We start from the raw sequence: 21,818 nt of genomic DNA on the forward strand, positions 1-21,818 counted from the left end.
AAATTTAAAAATAAATAAATAAATAAAATTAATATAGATGAAAGCTGTCACCCAAGTCGGGACTTAACCTTTTGTGGGGTGGAAAGGATTTGATTGTGCTTGGACCCACAGTCTGTGAAATACTTGGTGGCATTAGGTTGGAGAGAGATGAGAACTTCAGGAGGTGTAGATGTGTAGAGTGAAAGTTTTGGATTGAGCAGCCTCAGCCTCAGCCCCAGAGGTGCGCCTGCATTTCGAGGCAGGTCAGGAGGGATACACCAAGGGATGGAGAAGGCACTGCAAGGGAGGAGGTTAGGAGACCCCCCCTGGAACCTTGATGGGAAGTGGGTGACCTGAAGACCCTCAAGGGGCAGAGGGAAGGCCAGAGTTGGGACAGGACAGCAGTGACCCTGGTGATCTCAGGTGGCATATGGGCCATCTGGAGCCACTGTGTTGTGAGCATGCACTGCGTATCTTTTGACAGGTACTGTCCAGGTATGAGACTGCCTTACTCAAGCTGGCTTTTTATTTATATTTTAAATCTATTTTGTTTATTTATCTTAAAGATTTTTATTTATTCATGAGAGACAGGCAGAGGCAGAGACACAGGTGGAGGGAGAAGCAGGCTCCATTTCCATGCAGGGAGCCCGACGTGGGCCTCGATCCCAGGACCCTGGGATCATGCCCTCGCCAAAGGCAGGCACTAAACCACTGAGCCACCCAGGGATCCCCTGGCTTTCTTTCTTTCTTTCTTTTTTTTTAAAGATTTTATTTATTTATTTATGAGAGACACACAGAGAGAGAGAGATGCATAGACACAGGCATAGGGAGAAGCAGGCTCCATGCAGGGAGCCCAGCGTGGGACTCGATCCTGGGTCTCCAGGATCACACTCCCGGCCGCAGGTGGCGCTAAACCGCTGCACCACCGGGGCTGCCCGCCCTGGCTTTCTTTTTTTTTTTTTTTTTTCCTGGCTTTCTTTTTAAACAAATTTATCTTTCTCGCAGTTCAGAGGATAAGTCCAAGGTCAAGCTGTCAGTAGGATTAGTTCCTTCTGAGGGTTGAAAGGAAAGGATCTGTCCCAAGTCTCTTTCCTTCATTTGTAGATGTATCTTCTCCCAGTGTCTTCATCATCTTCCTTGTGTACAGGTCTGTGTTCAAATTCCTCTCATAAGGGCACTAGTCATATAGGATCAGGGTTCACTCTCGTGACTTCATTTTACCTAAGTATCCTCTGCAAAGACGCTCTCTCCAAATGTCACATTCTGACTAGGTTATAGCTTCAGCCTATGGATTTTGAGGGAGACACAGTTTAGTCCATAACAGCACAAAAGCAAGTCATCACCATGAACAATGTAAGTGGTATCTGATTCTCTTCTTTCCATTGCAACATCACTGGATTTAATCTACCGTTGCTTATCGGAATGGCCTCTGACCTCTCTTCCTAATTGAGGAGTGAAGTGTGGTAAGGCAGATGGGTGCCAGAATATTCCCTTTATTCCTGGAAAAGTTGTGAGAATGCATGGCTTACGTCCTTGGGCAAGTAGGCTTTCTGCGATGACACTCCAGGGTCCTACTTCCCCACCCAATCATTGCTTCAGGACCTGCAAGTCTCTTGGTGTGAAGGAATCCCCAGAAGAAGGGCTGGCTGTGCCCACCCTGTTTCTCTTCACAAAATCACCTCCTAGATAAGGCAAGAGTGGACATCTAATAGAGTTAAGAGCTAATGGTGCTGTTTCCACGTGGAAGAAAATGGCCACAGCAAATATGCCCCCCAACCCTCTCCTAACGGTGTCTTGTATTCATGTGCCAGGTGTATGTATTTGCCGATTTCCACAACAGCCTCATGAGGTGGGTAGCACCATGATTGCCTTTACAAAGATGAGAATTCAGGTGTAGTGGGGATGCTTAGTTTGCCCATAGCCTAGTAGAAGGTAATGGAAGTGTTTGGACTTGAGTGCACAGGAACCATAGGTGAGAAAGTGGAGTGGACGTATTTACCTCTTAGGAAAGTTTCCTGGGGGAGGAGAACTGAGCTAAGAAATAGGAGAGTCAAGGAATTTTGTTCTAAAATGAGCAAGAGGTGGTGAAACAGGGTGAAAGTTCCCCCATTCCTGTGCCATGTCATGTTACCCATGTTACTGAGTGGTAATAAAGTCTTCTGAACTATATCCTCCCCAAGTGAGCAGCTGGGCCTCAGTCTCCCCAACACTTAATACATGTCTGGCACTTAAATGTTTAGGAAACATACTTTTGCATCTCCCTCCTCCCCCCAGTCCAAATCTATGCTAGGTTACTTTGTTAGACCATGGTTAGGAGGTCAGCATCTGTATCCACAGTCCTAGGATTATATCTCCATGTCTTCAGGTGGGGAGTTCTCTAGGCTCCAATTTAATTACCTGTAAAATGAGAAAGCGTGGGTATGCCTAAAGCTATGCCAGGTGGTAGCCACATGATCTGGAATTAGTTCTCTGCAGATTCCAGATTAGGAGGGCCTCCTTCTGTCTTGTGCTAGAGAAGGAGGCTTTTTATAAAGGCCCCGATGAAGTTTGGGTTTACTTCTTACTCTGGATGTAGTTTTGGTAGTCGCCCTTTAACTTGACCTAGCAAGTGCAGCAAGGATGGGCTTCTCAGGCTGTCATGGTCCTGCTTGGTCGGCAGAGGGCAGCAGCCACCAGAAAGTGGGTGGAGCGAAACCTGGGTTGGCTGATCCTGGTCCTGATTTTCCTGCTGGCCTGTTGGGTTTGTCTCCTTGACGCTTGGCAGGTGATCCTGGGACCCTGGAGGGGTAGAAGATGGGGTGTATGAATTAGAGTCTAACCACATCCATCCCCACCTGGGCTTCTTGTACCCCAGATGTGCTTGGGATGGTCTGTTGTGTGTGAAAGCTGGTTCAGGTCTGTGGGGCAGCAGGTCATTTGACACCATATGTTCTGTGCTTCTTGATGCCCTGTTCTCCTCAGCACTGGCCTCCTTCCTTGTCCTCCTTGGTGGCTTTTCACCCTATGCTTCCTCAGCCTCCTTGCATATTCCCCTCTTGGGAAGTCCCTTTGGCTTCCCTCTACCACCACTCCTGAGCCTTTGGCTTCCCCTTTGTCCACTATCCCTGCCTGGCCCCAGACTGCCACACTGCACCGTACCTTGAATTAAAGGAACCAGAGGACCATTTGGCTGGCTGGCAAAAGGGCATGTAGTTTATTAAATATTTAGCACTGGTAGCACCTGTTAGGAATGCCAGAAAGTATAATACTGGGGCTGGATAGCCCATTGAGAAACACAGGTGGATACAGGTAACAGGTGATACAAGACAGTAAACAGATATTTTAAGGTTTATTTGTTTTAGAGCAGGGGAGAGAGAGGGGGAGAGAGAGAGAGAAAAAATCTCAAGCAGACTCCCTGCTGAGCTTGGAGCCCGACCAGGGCTCAGTCTCATGACCCTTAGGTCATTACCTGAGCCAGAACCAAGAGTTGGACACTACACCGACTGAGCCACCCAGATGCCCCAAATGAATAGATGTTTAAGAGGGCTGCAGGCAAGGGGAGGTCTGGGAGGTTAGGAAAGGCTTTGAGCAGGAAACTACTCTCTGAAGCTCTGGACCAGCCCCTGCCCTCAGGCTGGAGAGGTGGTGGTCAGATTCCTCCCGTAACACTCTCTTCTGCCAGTCGTCTTACCCCCATGCCTTGCTCTTCTGAAATTGTCCTGTGCTCATCTGGTCTGGGCCTGTGGCCTTGGTGTCCTCAGGGTGTGAGACAGCACTCTTCAGCAGACATCGTCCGTTGACTTGCTTATACTTGTGCTGCTCCTGGCACAAGTTCTCTCCCTGCATAACCCATCAGATTTCTGCCTGTGATTTGAGGCTCAGCTCATGTGGACTTTGGACCAAATCCTCTGGGCTCCTTTGACTTGTCACAAGCCTGGCTCGGTGTCATTCCTGACTCCATCCCACTCAACACTTAACATAGTACAATAGACATCCTATAAAATAGAGTGATCATGTATTGTCTAAACTGGGACACTTGAGTGTGAAAGGCAGTGGCAGATGCAAGTCAGGACTGAAAAGCACTGACTGCACCATCTAGAGAGCTGTCACTGGTCTGCCTCTGCCATGCAAGCATGTGTGCTTATGGATGAGGCTGTCAGCTCCTCTGGGTTTTGGTGTTCCTGGGTCAGGAAGGGGAGCCAGATGCGGTGGATAACATCTCAGGTTATCAAAGCACTAAATTATGGCTGGTGGAGGAGGTTGGGGCCCATGGGAGGTATTTTGGTGAAGGTGGTTAGATGGTAGATGTGTTTGTAGAAGATGATGGGTCTTAGCATGAGGGCTTATCTTGATGGGTCATAGCATGAGGACTTCAAGACCGGGCTTGGTCAGGGCCCAGCCTAGAGGCAGTAAAGAGCTGCTAGACATTTCTGCTTTGGATATGAGGTGGTGAAGGACTTGGCAGTGAGTTTTCCTTCCTCAGAGCAGGCAGGCGGTTACCACCACACAGTGGAGATAATCCAGCTGATTTATTCATAAACATCACTGGGAGGAGGGGCTATAAAAATTAGTTTCTTTCCCATTTGGGACAGGAACATCCTGATCTAGGCTGGGATGGAAACTAGGATTGTGTAGTTTGTCAAGAGCGGACAATGCATCCTTTCTTGGTTGCTGTGGTATCCCCTTTTCCTCGCTCCTTGTGATTTCTGCAGTAACATGCTAAGTAGGCAGGGTCCTCTCTACACCCAATGGGGCCTGTCCTCCTGAGGTGAGGCAGGAACTCTTCTTACAGGAGTTGGGAGACTGAGAGGGGAGTGGAGGAAATAGTGGAAGCTGAGGGTTTCGTGGTATGAGGCTCCGTGAGATGCAGGACTCTCAGGGGCTGCTGCTGGTTAGGGGAGAATGAGTGTCTCTCATTTAAAGTCACCCCTTCCTTCTCCTTTAAATCTCAGTGGCACTGTTGTGGATTCAGCCTTCAATTCTCCTTGGAGAAAGAGGCCAGAAGTGCACCTGCCCATGCATTACAGGGCAGGAAGATGCATTTTCGACTCTCACACTTGGTCTTCCTCTAGCTGATCTTTACCCAACCACCAATTCCACTTTGGACACTATTTCCTAAACCCCCGATCAGAAACTCTTCCTTCTTTTTCAAACAATTGCATTTAACAGAAGAGACTGTATAAAGCTACCCAGTTGGAAGGGGGACCTGCCAATGACAAGAGAGGGCATGAGGCCTTAGCATGGTTTCCTTTAGAAAGGGGGAAGCTATGTCTTCACGGCGCCAACAAATATAATTAAAAAATGCAGTGAGGTGTGTTCATCTGCCACTTTGGATATGCTATCGCGCGCTCTCTCTTTCTTTTTCTTTTCTTCTTTCTTTTCTGAATTGAATTAGTTTTTCTTTAAAACAATGTTAAAGATCCATCCAGGGAGAAAGTGGCAAGACAAGAAGACAATCTCAAAAGACAGGCAAATCGATCTAGAAGCATAAAAATTGGGAGAGGGATGAGAGAAAACACTGCAACTAGAGGAACCACAGGGATTGGAGAGAGTGGAGAAGAGAGGAAGAGAGACATGAAGATCTATGTTGTCAGCTGGAGGGAAGGACTGGAGATAAGAGGAAAATTCTCCCAGGTGACTGAGCCAGTAGCAGAAATGATGTTCAGAGGTACCTGGACATTAATAATCGAGTCCAGGTAAATTTTATAGTTCTTTCCCTACCCCCACTTTTTTTTTTTTTTAAGATTTTATTTGTTTGTGAGAGACACAGAGAAGCAGAGACAGAGGCAGAAGGAGAATCAGCCTCCCTGCAGGGAGCCCGATGTGGGACTTGATCCCGGGATCCTGGGATCACAACCTGAGCTGAAGGCAGATGCTCAACCGCTAAGCCATCCAGGCATCCCTTATCTTGACCTGTCTCAAGGTTGCTAGGTATGGCCCTCACATGTGTCAGAATGGCTAAAATTAACAGCATAGGAAGTAACAGATTTTGACGAGGATGCAGAGAAAGGGGAACCCTCTCAAACTGTTGGTGGAAATGCAAACTGGTGCAGCCACTTTGGAAAACAGTATGGAGGTTCCTCAGAAAGTGAAAAATAGAACTACCCTATGACTCAGCAATTGCAATACTAGGTATTTATCCAAAGGATACAAACATAGTAACATGAAAGGGCACCTGCACCACAATATTATTATAGCAGCAATGTCCAGAACAGTCAAAATATGGAAAGAGCCCAGATGTCCATCGACAGATGAACGGATAAAGAGGAGATAGTATAGATATGCAATGGAATATTACTCAGTCACCAAAAGAATGATATCTTGCCACTTACAGTGATGTGGATGGAGCTAAGAGAATTATGCTAAGAGAAATAAGAGAAAGACAAGTACCATATGATTTCACTGTAGGTGGGATTTAAGAAACACAGTTGAACATATGAGAAGAGGGATAAGAAATGAGATGGGGCATAAGAGATTCTAACTACAGTGAACAAGCAGGGATGATGAAGGGAGGTGGGTATTATGAGGGACTTGTGAGGAGGACTGGGTGTTGTCAGTAAGTGGTGAATCACTAATATCGACTCCAGAAACCAATATTACCCTATATTAACTAACTAGAATTTTTAAAAAAGATTTTATTTATTCATGAGAGAGACAGAGAGAGGCTTAGACACAGACAGTGGGAGAAGCAGGCTCCACGCAGGGAACCCGACACGGGACTCGATTCTGGGTTTCCAGGATCACACCCTGGGCCAAAGGCGGCGCCAAACTGCCGAGCCACCCTGACTGCCCACTAACTAGAATTTAAATAAAAACTTGAAACAACAAACAAAGAAAGATTGCTAGGTGTGGGGGCTATTCCTTGGAGCTGCCTGCATTCTGCAGCTGACTGTCAGCTAGACATTTATGGCTCTGATATCAGGAAAATCCTTGTTTCAGACATGCCTCACCCTCTGTTGGCTCCAACAGTAACATCTAATAAGTCATATCCTGTGAGCTGTTAAAAAAATGAAATTCAGTTGAGTAAATTTTAAAGATCTTATTGGCTTTATTCAGTGATTCATGAGTGGGGCAGTATCCCAACTAGCAAATAGGAAGGAGCTCTGAGGAACTGTATGAAATGAAAGAATGTTATAGGCAGAATGGAGCAGGACAAGGAAGCTATACTAACAAAAGTGGGTTGATTGTGTCAAGGTCATCCTTAGGGGATGGCAGGGATCTGTCCTGCCCATTACCTCATTAGTGCTGATTGACTGGTTTAAGATTCCATTTTTGGGATAGGCTGAAAGTGCAGTTAAGTAGTGAGTCTCAGTTTGCTGAGGGACTAATGTAAGTCACTCTATTTTGGGTCTCATTTTATTACTAACAATTCCCTCCTTAACTGATCAAAATTTAAACCATGTGTGCTGCTCCCAGCTGAAGTTCTCACAGTTTTTGCATGGTATTCGTAGGTCACAACTTCAGGTTAAGATTTTTTAAATGAGTCATTCTTTTCATTTTCTGACATTCTAGTTTTAGATCATTTGTTTGCTGGTTAGTGGTGGTGAACATGCATAGAAAGCTTTTGAGAGAATACAATATGCCAGGGAGACTGCTATGATTACTATAAGGCTAATTCCCAATGTCTGGGGTGCACTCTAGAGCCCCGGTCCCCAAGACTCAAGTGAATTAAGATTGATTAAATCAAAGAAAGACCCCCCCCCCCCAAAGGAGTCACTTTCTTAAGCCAGGTGGCTTGCATAGTGATCTTATGTAGCTAAGTTTTAACTTCACCAGAAGTGTTAATTTGGATGCAGCAAGTGGTGTTAGCTATAGCACAGATGCCTTCTTGCTCCACTAAAAGATAGTGAAGAACTGTCCTGTCATCATGAAGTGTTTGGCCAGAGAGTCTAAGAATTTTGTTGGGCAGTAATTGCTTTAACAGCACCTGCAATGTCTTCAAGAGTTGAAAGGTTCCTGATTAGAGCTCATTCCTACTCCTAACCAAGGAAGCAAATCCTGAATTATGACTATCTCCTGGTAGGTCTTTTCTAACTTGGTGACATAAATTTGGGGGAATGTACCAACAAAGTGTCTCAGTTTGATTGTGGACGGTTAGGCGCACAATTAGATAACGTAAAAGGCATTGTCAAGTTATGTGCCAGCCTTGTAGGTATTCATAGGCCAAAGAAGAATGATAACCCACAGACGAGGATAAATCCTGTTGGAGCACAAACCATTCCCACTAAGGTGGCACTATAATAGATGTGTGCACAGCAGATTTGCCCATTCAAGCCAGGAGTTATATTTTCAGCACATTCAGGAAATGAATCTCCTAGCTTGAGATAAAGGGTTCTAAATTCTTTGCAAAAATGGGTACTGCTAGAAAGATATTTTCATGATTGTGGACAGTCCAGTTTAGATAATGATATGAACATTGGAGTGCAAATTTACTATCATTTGTGTAGGCATTTGTGTCTAACTGGTCAAGTACAATAGATTTAGTTGGGGAAAGGTAAAATCAAAGTATTTGTATTTGTGTGCTTTGATCATAAAGGTCAAGTCTATAAGTGACTTATAAGAGGAGTTGATTGAAGTTTAAGGTGACATTGAGGATAGAAGAAAAATTGGTCACAGGTAGGACCAGAGGATCTCTAGCATCATAGATCTCAGGGTTTTTTTTTAATTGAAACATAATTAACTTGCAGTGTTAAATTAGTTTCAGGTATACAATATAATGATTCAACAGTCCAATACATTTCTCAGTCCTCATTAAGATAAATGTACTCCTTTTTTTAATAAATTTATTTTTTTTTGGTGTTCAATTTGCCAACATATAGAATAACACCCAGTGCTCATCCCATCAAGTGCCCCCCTCAGTGCCCATCACCCAGTCACCCCACCCCCCACCCACCTCCCCTTCCACCACCCCTAGTTCGTTTCCCAGAGTTAGGAGTCTTTCATGTTCTGTCTCCCTTTCTGGTATTTCCCAAGATAAGTGTACTCTTGATTCCTTTCATCTACTTAACTCATTCCCTCATCCATCTCCCCTCTGACAGCCACCAGTTTGTTCTCTGTATTCGAGTCTGGTTTGTGTGTGTGTGTGTGTGTTTGCTTATCTCTTTCTTCTTTGTTCATTTGTTGTTTCTTAAATTCCACAAATGAGTGAATCATATGGTACTTGTCTCTCTCTGACTGACTGACTTATACTTGCCATTATACCCTCTAGGTCTATCCATGTTGCTGCAAATGGCAAGATTTCATTCTTTTTTATGGCTGAGTAATATTCAGTTGTATTTGTGTGTGTGTGTATAAACACACACTCCACATCTTTATACATTCATCTGTGGATAGACACTCGGGCTGCTTCCATAACCCGGTTGTTGTAAATAATTCTGCAAAGACGTAGGGGTAGATCTAGACAGATTGGAGTTTCTGATGACAAATCAGGCAGTCTGAAAGATTATCCTCTTTAGCGGGCCTGGAAGATATGCACAATGGCATTATCATTTCAAGCCAATGTCAGAGTAAAGGAAAAAAGAAAGGACTTCGTGGTTTTTATAAAGATTTTATTTATTTATTGAGAGGAGAGTGTGTGAGAGGAGGGAGGAAAGGAGGTGGGATGGGGGGGAAAGACAATCTCAAGCAGATTCCATGCCACAACCCTGAGATCAAGACCTGAGATAAAATTAAGTCAGATGCTTAATCAACTGAGCCACCCAGGTGCCCCAAAGGTTGGATAGTTAAAGTGGAATGCTTTTTTTTTTTTTTTTAAGTGGAATGCTTTGATTTGTCATCTTTAGAGAAAGCAATCTCCCTCTATGTCAGATAATTCTCTTCCTTATCAATTTGAGTTGGAGGTCTCTAGCATTTCACAGGACTAGATGTCAGGTGGAGCTGACTTCTTCAGCTGTGAGATATGTAGTTTCTTTAGTTTCACAATGTTTGTGGTCAAGAGCGCCTGGTAAAGTCCTTTCCAGGAGTCTCACTTTTGCAAAAACATTTTTAAAAAACCCCAATACCTGTCTGTAAATGACAAAGGACTAAAAGATTCCATTATTAAAGATCTGATGAGAATTCATTTGATAAGGATATAGTTATTTCTGTACATATACAACATTTTAAGATAATAACTAGAATTATGACTGATACCATGATACCAGGACATAACAGATTTCCAGGAATTCCATATAATTTCTGGAACACATTACATATAACTGTATAAATACAACATCAAGAAGGTTTAACAGTGCTTAACAATGTAACATAACATATTCAGTAAGCCTAATTAGTTGAATTTCTTTTTATAAGGAGAGACAATAAGTTCTTTTCCTTTTTCTTAGTTTTTTCCTTTTTAAAAATTTAAATTCAATTAGCCAACATACAGTACATACTTAGTTTCAGATGTAGTATTCAATAATTTATCAGTTGTGTATAATACTCAGTGTGTGATGAGGAGTACTGGGTGTTATATGAATTCTTTTTCTTTAAAGTTTTTATTTAAACTCAAATAATATTCGACAAAGGAGGAAAGACTATCCACTGGAAAAAAGTCTCTTCAATAAATGGTGCTGGGAAAATTGGACATCCACATGCAGAAGAATGAAACTAGACCACTCTCTTTCACCATACACAAAGATAAACTCAAAATGGATGAAAAATCTAAATGTGAGACAAGATTCCATCAAAATCCTAGAGGAGAACACAGGTAACACCCTTTTTGAACTTGGCCACAGTAACTTCTTGCAAGATACATCTATGAAGGCAAGAGAAACAAAAGCAAAAATGAACTATTGGGACTTCATCAAGATAAGAAGCTTTTGCACAGCAAAAGATACCGTCAACAAAACTCAAAGACAACCTACAGAGTGGGAGAAGATATTTGCAAATGTCGTATCAGATAAAGGGCTAGTTTCCAAGATCTATAAAGAACTTCTTAAACTCAACACCAAAGAAACCAACAATCCAATCATGAAATGGGCAAAAGACATGAACAGAAATCTCACAGAGGAAGACATAGACATGGTCAATAAGCACATGAGAAAATGCTCTGCATCACTTGCCATCAGGGAAATACAAATGAAAACCACAATGAGATACCACCTCACACCAGTGAGAATGGGGAAAATTAACAAGGCAGGAAACCACAAATGTTGGAGAGGATGTGGAGAAAGGGGAACACTCTTACACTGTTGGTGGGAATGTGAACTGGTGCAGCCACTCTGGAAAACTGTGTGGAGGTTCCTCAAAGAGTTAAAAATATACCTGCCCTACGACCCAGCAATTGCATTGCTGGGGGTTTACCCCAAAGATACAGATGCAGTGAAATGCTGGGACACCTGCACTCCGATGTTTATAGCAGCAATGTCCACAATAGCCACACTGTGGAAGGAGCCTTGGTGTCCTTCGAAAGATGAATGGATAAAAAAGATGTGGTCTCTGTATACAATGGAATATTAGCCATTAGAAACGACAAATACCCACCATTTGCTTCAACGTGGATGGAACTGGAGGGTATTATGCTGAGTGAAATAAGTCAATCGAAGAAGGACAAACATTGTATGGTCTTATTCATTTGGGGAATATAAAAAATAGTGAAAGGGGGATCCCTGGGTGGCTCAGTGGTTTAATGCCTACCTTCGGCCCAGGGCGTGATCCTGGAGACCTGGGATCGAGTCCCACATCAGGCTCCCTGCGTGGAGCCTGCTTCTCCTTCTGCCTGTGTCTCTGCCTCTCTCTCTCTCTGTGTCTCTCATGAATAAATAAATAAAATCTTTTTAAAAAAATAGTGAAAGGGAATAAAGGGGAAAGGAGAAAGAATGAGTGGGAAATATCAGGGAGGGAGACAGAACATGAGAGACTCCTAACTCTGGGAAACGATCTAGGGGTAGTGGAAGGGGAGGAGGGCAGGGGGTGTGGGTGACTGGATGACGGGCACTGAGGGGGACACTTGATGGGATGAGGACTGGGTGCTATTCTATATGTTGGCAAATTGAACACCAATAAAAAATAAATTTATAATAAAAAAAAACTCTACTTAATATATATGGTAAAATTGGTTTCAGGTATAGAATTTAGTGATTCTACTTACATATATATAATACTTACATATATACACTTACATATAATACCCAGTGCTCATCACAACAAGTGCCCTCCTTAATACCCATAACTCATTTAGCACAACTGACAACTGCAACAACCCTCCCCTGCAACAACCCTTAGTTTATTTTCTATAGTTAAGAGTCTTCCGGTTTACTTTTCCTTTCCCTATGTTCATCTGCTTTTTTCTTAAATTCCACATATGAGTGAACTCATGTGGTATTTGTCTTTCTCTGACTTATTTTGCTTAGGATACCTAATACAATCTAGTTCCATCCACATTGTTGCAAATGGCAACATTCCATTCTTTTTGAAGGCTGAGTAGTATTTCATACTATATATACACTATGTTCAGGCATTGGGCATTTTAGCTCTTTTGTAGTTTGGCTAATATATATTTTTTAATAATAAATTTATTTTTTATTGGTGTTCAATTTGCCAACATACAGAATAACACCCAGTACTCATCCCGTCAAGTGCTCCCTTCAGTGCCTGTCACCCATTCACCCCCTCCGCCCGCCCTCCTCCCCTTCCACCACCGCTAGTTCGTTTCCCAGAGTTAGGAGTCTTTATGTTCTGTCTCCCTTTATGATATTTCCCACACATTTCTTCTCCCTTCCCTTCTATTCCCTTTCACTATTATATTCCCCAAATGAATGAGAACATAAAATGTTTGTCCTTCTCCGATTGACTTACTTCACTCAGCATAATACCCACCGAGGCTCCTTCCACAGTGTGGCTATTGTGGACATTGCTGCTAGAAACATCGGGGTGCAGGTGTCCCGGCGTTTCATTGCATCTGTATCTTTGGGGTAAATCCCCAACAGTGCAATTGCTGGGTAGTAGGACAGGTCTATTTTTAACTCTTTGAGGAACCTCCACACAGTTTTCCAGAGTGGCTGCACCAGTTCACATTCCCACCAACAGTGTAAGAGGGTTCCCTTTTCTCCGCATCCTCTGCAACATTTGTGGTTTCCTGCCTTGTTAATTTCCCCCATTCTCACTGGTGTGAGGTGGTATCTCATTGTGGTTTTGATTTGTATTTCCCTGATGACAAGTGATGCAGAGCATTTTCTCATGTGCATGTTGGCCATGTCTATGTCTTCCTCTGTGAGATTTCTGTTCATGTCTTTTGCCCATTTCATGACTGGATTGTTGGTTTCTTTGGTGTTGAGTTTAAGATTCTTTATTCTGTTCCATTGATCTATGTGTCTGTTTTTGTGCCAGTACCACACTATCTTGATGACCACAGCTTTGTAGTACAACCTGAAATCTAGCATTGTGATGCCCCCAGGTTTTCTTTTTTAAAATTCCCCTGGCTATTCGGGGTCTTTTCTGATTCCACACAAATCTTAAAATAATTTGTTCTAACTCTCTGAAGAAAGTCCATGGTATTTTGATAGGAATTGCATTAAACGTGTAAATTGCCCTGGGTAACATTGACATTTTCACAATATTAATTCTGCCAATCCATGAGCATGGAATATTTTTACATCTCTTTGTGTCCTTAGTTTGGCTAATATTGATAATGTTTCTATAAACATGGGAGCACATGTAGCTGTAGTTCTGTATCCTATGGGTAAATAGCTAGTACTGCAATTGCCAAATCACTGATAGGGTAGATTTAGTTTTTTTCTGGATATCTTCTTTGGAAAAGTGTTTATTCATGTCTTCTGCCTATTTCTTAACTGGCTTAGTTGTTTTGTGGATATTAAGTTTGATAAGTTCTTTTTAGTTTTTCTCTCCCCCAATTTACTTCCAAGCACCTTGCACTTGACAGCTATCTTACTCCAACCATGAAGTCCTTCTCCCAGTACTCAAATCAATTTCTCAGGTGTTTCAATGATGTCAATACAGCTGTGTTTGAGAGATGAGAAAAGCCTAGAGTCCCCCTACCTCTCTGCCATCTTAACTCCTCTAATGTCAAGTTATTTATTTGAGATTTTTCTTGCTTCTTGATAAAGTCCTGTATTGATATAAAATTCCCTCTTAGAACCACTTTGGCTGCATCCCAGAAGTTTCAGACCATTGTGTTTTCATTTTTGTTTGTTTCCATGTACTTTTTTAAAAGGATTTATTTATTCATGAGCAACACAGAGAAAGAGAGAGAGGCGCAGAGACATAGGCAGAAGGAGAAGTAGGCTCCCTTCAAGGAGCATGATGTGGGACTCCATTCCGGATCCCAGGATCACGCCCTGAGCCAAAGGCAGACACTCAGCCACCATGGTGTCCCATGTCTCCATGTACTTTTAAACTTCTTTATTTCCAGGTTGACTGATTCATTGTTTAGTAGCATATTTTTTAACCTCCAAGCATTTCTGGTCTTTCCAGATATTTTCTTGTGGTTGACTTTTAGTTTCACAGGGTTTTGGCGATAAAAGATGCATGTTATATGACTTCAATCTTGAATTTTTTTGAGGCTGGTTTTGTGTGCTAAGATGTGATCTATTCTGGGGAATGTTTCATGTGCACTTGAAAAAAAATACGTATCCTGCTGTTTTAGGTTGGAATGCTCTGAATACATCTGTTAAATCCATCTGTTACAGTGTGTTATTCAAAGCCATTGTTTCCATGTTAATTTTCTGTTTAGGTGATGCACCCAGTGATATAAGTAGGATGTTAAAATGCTCTACTATTTTTGCCTCATTATCAATCAGTTTCTTTATGTTTGTTATGACCTGTTTTATGTATTTGGTGGCTCCTATGTTGGGTGCATTAATATTTATAATTGTTATGACTTTTTGTTGGACTGTCCCCCCATTTTTTTATTACATAGTGTCCTTATCTCTTCTTAGAGTCTTTGTTTTAAAATCTATGTTGTCCAATATAAGTAGTACTATGCTGGCTTTCTTTTGACATGGATTTGCATGATAGATGTTTCTCCATCCCTTCAGTTTCAATCTATAGGTATCTTTAGGCCTAAAATGAGTCTCTATAGGCAGCATATAGATGGGGTGTTTTTGTAATTCATTCTGTCACCCTATGTCCTTTGGTTGGAGCATTTAGTCCATTTACATTCAAAGTAATTATTGGTAGAGATGAATTTATTGCCATTTTATTACTTGTTTTGTGGTTGTTTCTGAAGATTTTTTCAGATCCTTTCTTGTCTTCCTGCTAAGATGATTTTCTTTAGTGATATTTTTGGATTTCTTTCTCCTTATTCTTTGCATGTTTATTAGTGGGTTTTAATATATGGTTACCATTAAGTTTGTATGTAACCTCTTTTGCAAATAGCCATCTATATTAAGTTGATTATTGTTTAAGTTTGAACCCAATTTGATACCTGGGTGGCTTAGTTGGTTATGCATCTGCCTTTAGCTCAGGTCATGATCCCAGGATCCTGGGATCCAGTCCTGCATTGGGCTTCCTGCTCAGCAGGGAGTGTGCTTTTCCCTCTGCCCCTCCCCACTGCTTGTGATCTCTCTCTCATGCTCTCTCTCTCAAATAAATAAAATCTTTAAACAAAATTGAATTCAGTCTTTTCTTCTCTCTTCCTCAAATTTCAGGTATATATTGTTATATTTTATATCTTTTTTTGTTTTGTTTTGTTTTGGTGAGTCCTTTAACTCATTTTTTACAGAAATTTTGTTTTTACTATTTTTGTGTTTCCTATCTTTATACTGTCACTCTTGGCCTCTCATTTCCACTTAAAAAAAAAAAAAAAGTCCTTTAATATTTTCTGAAAGGCTGGTTAGTGGACACACACTCTAATTAATTTTTAAAAAGTTTTAAAAAAGATTTTATTTATTTATTCATGAGAGAGAGGCAGAAACACAGGCAGAGGGAGAAGCAGTCTCCACGCAGGAAGCCCGACGTGGGACTCAATCCCAGGTCTCCAGGATCATGCCCTGAACCAAAGGCAGACGCTCACCTGCTGAGCCTCCCACACATCCCCTAATTTAATTTTTAAACTTTTTTTTTTTTTGTCTGGGAAGCTCCATCTCTTTCTATTCTGAATTATAGCCTTACTGGATAGAGTATTCTTGGCTGCAGATTTTTCCTATTCAGAACTCAATATATCAGGCCACTCTCTTTGAGCTTAAAAAATTTCTGTTGCAACGTCTCCTGTTAACCCCATGGGGCTCCCTTGTTACTGACTTATTTTGTCTTGCTGCTTTTGAGATTTTTTCTTTAATTATTATATGTCTTGGTATGCGTCTGCTTTTGTTGATTTTGGTAGGATTTCTCTGTGTTTCCTGGATTTGGATATCTGTTTCTTTCTCCAGATTAGGGAACTTTTCATTTAGTATTTCTTCATATACATTTTCTGCCCTCGTTTCTCTCTTCTTTTGGGACTCCTACAATAGGAACATTATTATGTTTGATGAAATCACTCAGTTCCCCAAATCTGTTCTTATTTTGTGCATTTCCCCCCTCTTTTTTGTTCATCTTGATTTCTTTCCATTACTCTGTCTTCTAGGGCACTCATTTATTCCTCTGTTTTTCTATCCTCCTGTTCATTCCATCAGGCATATTTCTGATCCCATTTATTGAGCCTTTTATGTCTGCCATGTTATTCCTGATCTCTGTGTGTCAAGGGTCTCGCTCGTCTTTTACACTTTTCTCAAGTTCAGTGAGTATCCTTATGATCATTGCTTTAAATCCTGTATCACACATGTAATTATTTATATATGTTTTGCTTAGAACTCTGTGGCCTTGTCCTGTTGTTTCATTAGGAATAAATTTCCCTGTCTCTTCATTGTGTTTGCCTCTCTGTGTCTCTTTCTGTGTGTTAGTAAAGCCAGGTGCCTTCTGCTATTGAGTGTAGTGACTTTATGAAAAGGTGGTCATGGAGTGTTCTGTAGTGCAGTGTCCACTGTTCAACAGAATCTTGCACTTCAGGAGAGTATTCTATGTATGTTGCTTACACCCTGCTGTTGTGTCTGAGGCACTTTTCCTTTCAGTACAGTCATCTGCACTGCTTGTGTGCCTATTCTGGGCTATGCTTGTTCTCTGTGGTGTCAGTAGGATCCAGACAGGCCAGCTCTGAGGGGCCGTTCCCTCCAGAGAACTTGGGTCAACATTGTTAGCCAAATTTGTTGGGCCACTAGTCCTATGCTGGATCCCCAGAAGCACTGAAGTGACTGGGGCCTGCATGCTGGGGTAGCTGGAGATGTGAGGCTGCAAGCAGGGATCCCTAGGTACAGCTGTATGTGGCACAGTGGCAGCAGTGGGCATGGCATGCAGTGGTGTCTGGACGTGAGGTTGGGCTGAGTACAAGTTGGCAGCTGTGTACCCAGTGACTGGCAGGGTGTGGTGTGTATGCAGCTTTAACCAAATGTGATCTGAGCTCTGGGTGGAAGCTACAAGTATTTGTGCAGCTCCACTTCCTGTAGGTGGCTTTGTGTGGTGAGTTTGAGTTAGGAAAATGATGCCTGCCAACTTCTCATTTTCAAGGATATCCCTCAACATGTTCCAAAATCAATATGAAGAGATCTGTCTCCCATTTGCCCCTAACATTGTGTAAACTGCCAATTTTAGCTTTTAGTTGCCTCCCCATGCAGGTTGCCATCTCTCTAGTGGCAGTGACACAGCTATCACGTGCATTCCCATCTTGCCCAGGATTGAGTCAGCAGATTTTTAAAGCTCCAGGCTCTAAGTCCCACTGGTTTTACAAACTCATGGATTTCAGCCTCTCTGGTTTTTGAAGCCAAATATTATAAGGATTAATCTTCCCATTGTGAGCTCCCTGGGGTGAGGGTCCATTTCTCTACCCTCTCAGTATGTGGAGCTACATCCCTTTGTGGGCAGTCATCCTCTGTCTGACTTTCCTTATCTTTCAGTTGCAGCTTCTTCTCTATATTTACTTGTGGAGTTTGTTCTGTCATTCTTCATATTGTTCTCCAGTTTATTGACATGGAGATAGATGATATCTGGTTGTAAACGTGGGATGGTGTGAACTCAAGGTCCTCCTAATTCAGCCATCTTGCCCCATAGTCTCAGAAGTATTGACTTTATATCATAGTATTTACATATTGTTAATGTTACATCATAGTATTTACTTTATGAAACATCAAGACAAGTAAACATCACCCAAGGACTTTACATTCTTTTCTGGAGAATGGCCTCTGTGTTTTCAGTTGTATGTAGAATAGCTGTATCATGTCAGGTAGAACTGTGTCCTTGTTCTTGATTTATTTGGAGATTTAGAATGATTTAAAGAGATGTGTATAGGGATACCTGGGTGGCTCAGTGGTTGGGCGTCTGCCTTCAGCTCAGGTTGTGATCCCAGGGTCCTGGGATCGAGTTCTGCATCGGGCTCCCTGCATGGAGCCTGCTTCTCCCTCTGCCTGTGTCTCTGCCTCTCTCTCTGTGTCTCTTATGAATAAATAAATAAAATCTTACAAAAAAATAAAGAGATGTGTATAGGTACAAGTTGATAAGAGGTGGAAATCCAATAGTAAATTTTGTATTATCTTGGCTAGGCCATGGTAAATAGATATTTGATCAAATACTCTAAGTGTTGGTGTGAAGGTATTTTTTAGGGTTAGTAAACTTAAGGGATGCCTGGGTGGCTCAGCAGTTGAGTGCCTGCCTTCAGCTCAGGGCCTGATCCTGGTCCTGGGATTGAGTCCCACATTAGGCTCCCTGCATGGAGCCTGCTTCTTCTTCCTATAACTCTGCCTCTCTGTGTGTGTCTTTCATGAATAAATAAAGTCTTTTAAAAAAGGATTAGTAAACTGAATAAAGCAGATTACTCTCCGTAATGTAGGTAGGTCTTACCCAACTAATTGAAGACCTTAATAGAAGAAAGACCAACCCCCCCCCAGGAGTATGAGGAAATTCTGACAGCAGATCACCTTTGGACTTGAACTGCAACCCTTCCCTGGGTCTCTGGCTAGTGGCCTGCTCTGCAGATTTGGAATTGTGAAGCCCCTGTAATCCCATAAGCCAAATATTTGAAATAAATATATGTCATCTGTTTGTTATGCTCCTCTGGAGAACCCTAACACACCATTCGTATAGATAGTTTCTATTGCTTGCTTTTTCTATTGTATATGGGTTACATTTTCTCCTTTCTTTGCATATCTCCCAATTTTTTGTTGGAAACTATGCATTTTAGATAATATATGATAGCAACTGTGGGTAGTCCTCACTTCACTCTGGGGCTTATTATTTGCCTGCTTACTTGTGTAATAGTTGGCTGGCTTACCTTTATTGTATCTATTATCCACCCATCTCCCCCGACTATTCTTCCCCACCTCTGCAGTGGGAAGCCTCAAATAATTGTGCTCAGAGGACATTATGTATATGCACCTTGTGTATGCCCATAGTCTTGAGATGACAGTGGTTTTGGCAGGTCTTTATTTACTATCTCTTCTCCTGACTATACTCAGCTATGGCAAGCTGCTTACTCTATTTTTTCAGCATGCCTTGGACTTAAATTAACCCATAAACTCATCCGACTAAATTCAGACTCTTTTTGAGATGGTACAGAGAAAAGAGGTGGAGAGAAGGGGAAGATGCCAACACTTTCACTTGTATAGTAAGGAGCTAAGAGATATGGTTTACAGTTAGTGGAAGGATTTAAGTGTATTAATTATTGTTGCAGTTACATATAATTAAAAACACAGCTAAAATATTGATAGAACTATATTGAGAAGCAGTGGTAGTGGCAGAGGGACCTAATCTATCATAATAGGAACCTTATGTATCATAATAGGGACATAAACAATGCCTAAAATTAATCAAGAAATAGTGATTTAACTTTACCAAAAGGGATGCCTGGGTGGCTCAGCTGTTGAACGTCTGCCTTTGGCTCAGGGTGTGATCTTGAAGTCCCTGGTTGGAGTCCTGCATCAGGCTCTCTGCATGGAGCCTGGCTCTCTTCCCTCTTCCTACGTCTGTGTCTCTGTCTCTCTCATGAATAAATAAAATCTTTAAAAAGAAAACTTTACCAAAAGATGTAGAAGTGACTTTAGAATTAAAATCATAACGTGTGGAGGGGCAAGATGGCAGAAGAGTAGGGTCCCCAAATCACCTGTCCCCACCAAATTACCTAGATAACCTTCTTTTTATTTTATTTTATTTTTATTTATTTATAATAGTCACACACACACACACACACACACACACAGAGCACAGAGGCAGAGGGAGAAGCAGGTTCCATGCACCGGGAGCCCGACGTGGGATTCGATCCTGAGTCTCCAGGATCGCGCCCAGGGCCAAAGGCAGGCGCCAAACCGCTGCGCCACTCAGGGATCCCCCTAGATAACATTCAAATCATCCTGAAAATCTACGAATTCGTAGATAACATTCAAATCATCCTGAAAATCTACGAATTCGGCCTGAGGTTTAAAGAGAGAACAGCTGAAACGCTACAGTGAGAAGAGTTCGTGCTTCTATCAAGGTAGGAAGACAGGAAAAAAGAAATAAAGAAACAAAAGGCCTCCAAGGGGGAGGGGCCCCGCGAGGAGCCAGGCTAAGGCCGGGGCGAGAATCCCCAGGACAGGAGAGCCCCGTCCCGGAGAAATAGGAGCTCCACCAATCTCCCCTGGCGGAAAGGCACCCGCAGGGAGTTAGAGCAGCACCCCAGGAGGGCGGGGATGCCCTCAGGCTCCCTGGGACACTAACAGATACCTGCACCCCAGGGAGAGCGCGCTGAGCTCCCTAAAGGGCTGCAGCGCGCACGGCGGGACCCGGAGCAGCTCGGGGGGGCTCGGGCGGCAGCTCTGCGTGGAGGGGGCTGCACGGCTCCGGGAGCAGCTCGAGGGGGCTCGGACGGCTGCTCCGCGGAGGGGGCTGCGCGGCCAGGAGCGGGAATCCAACAGCGCAGGCCCCGGAGCACAGGGCGCTGGGACACAGCCCAGGATCCGGCCTCCCCCCGGGGACAGGCAGAGGCCGGAAGGGCCCAGGACAGCAAGGACGCTCCTGCCCCGAGCTGCGCAGATCAGTGGGCCCCCGGAGCCTGCAGGCCCTGCAGACAGAGAGCTCTGTAGTTCCTGCGGGAGCTGAATCCAGGTTTCCAGAGCTGCCGCAGCCACTGGGGTTGTTCCTCCTGGGGCCTCACGGGGTAAACAACCCCCACTGAGCCCTGCACTAGGCAGGGGGCAGAGCAGCTCCCCCAAGTGCTAACACCTGAAAATCAGCACAACAGGCCCCTCCCCCAGAAGACCAGCTAGAAGCACAAGTTCCAGGGGAAGTCAAGGGACTTAAAGTATACAGAATCAGAAGATACTCCCCCGTGTTGTTGTTGTTGTTGTTGTTGTTGTTGTTTTTGATTTTTGATTGCTTCCCCCACCCCCCTTTTTTTCCCTTTCTTTCTTTTTCTTTCTCTTTTTCTTCTCTTTTTTCCTTCTTTCTTTCCTTCTTTCTCTCCTCTCTTTTGCTCCTTTTCCCAATACAACTTGTTTTTGGCCACTCTGCACTGAGCAAAATGACTAGAAGGAAAACCTCACCTCAAAAGAAAGAATCAGAAACAGTCCTCTCTCTCACAGAGTTACAAAATCTGGATTACAATTCAATGTCAGAAAGCCAATTCAGAAGCACTATTATACAGCTACTGGTGGCTCTAGAAAAAAGCATAAAGGACTCAAGAGACTTCATGACTGCAGAATTTAGATCCAATCAGGCAGAAATTAAAAATCAATTGAATGAGATGCAATCCAAACTAGAAGTCCTAACAAGGGTTAACGAGGTGGAAGAATGAGTGAGTGACATAGAAGACAAGTTGATGGCAAAGAGGGAAACTGAGGAAAAAAGAGACAGACAATTAAAAGACCATGAAGACAGGGGTCCCTGGGTGGCGCAGCGGTTTGGCGCCTGCCTTTGGCCCAGGG

This window comes from Canis lupus, chromosome 15, assembly GCF_048164855.1.
Source record: "Canis lupus baileyi chromosome 15, mCanLup2.hap1, whole genome shotgun sequence".
NCBI classification, from domain to species: domain Eukaryota; kingdom Metazoa; phylum Chordata; class Mammalia; order Carnivora; family Canidae; genus Canis; species Canis lupus.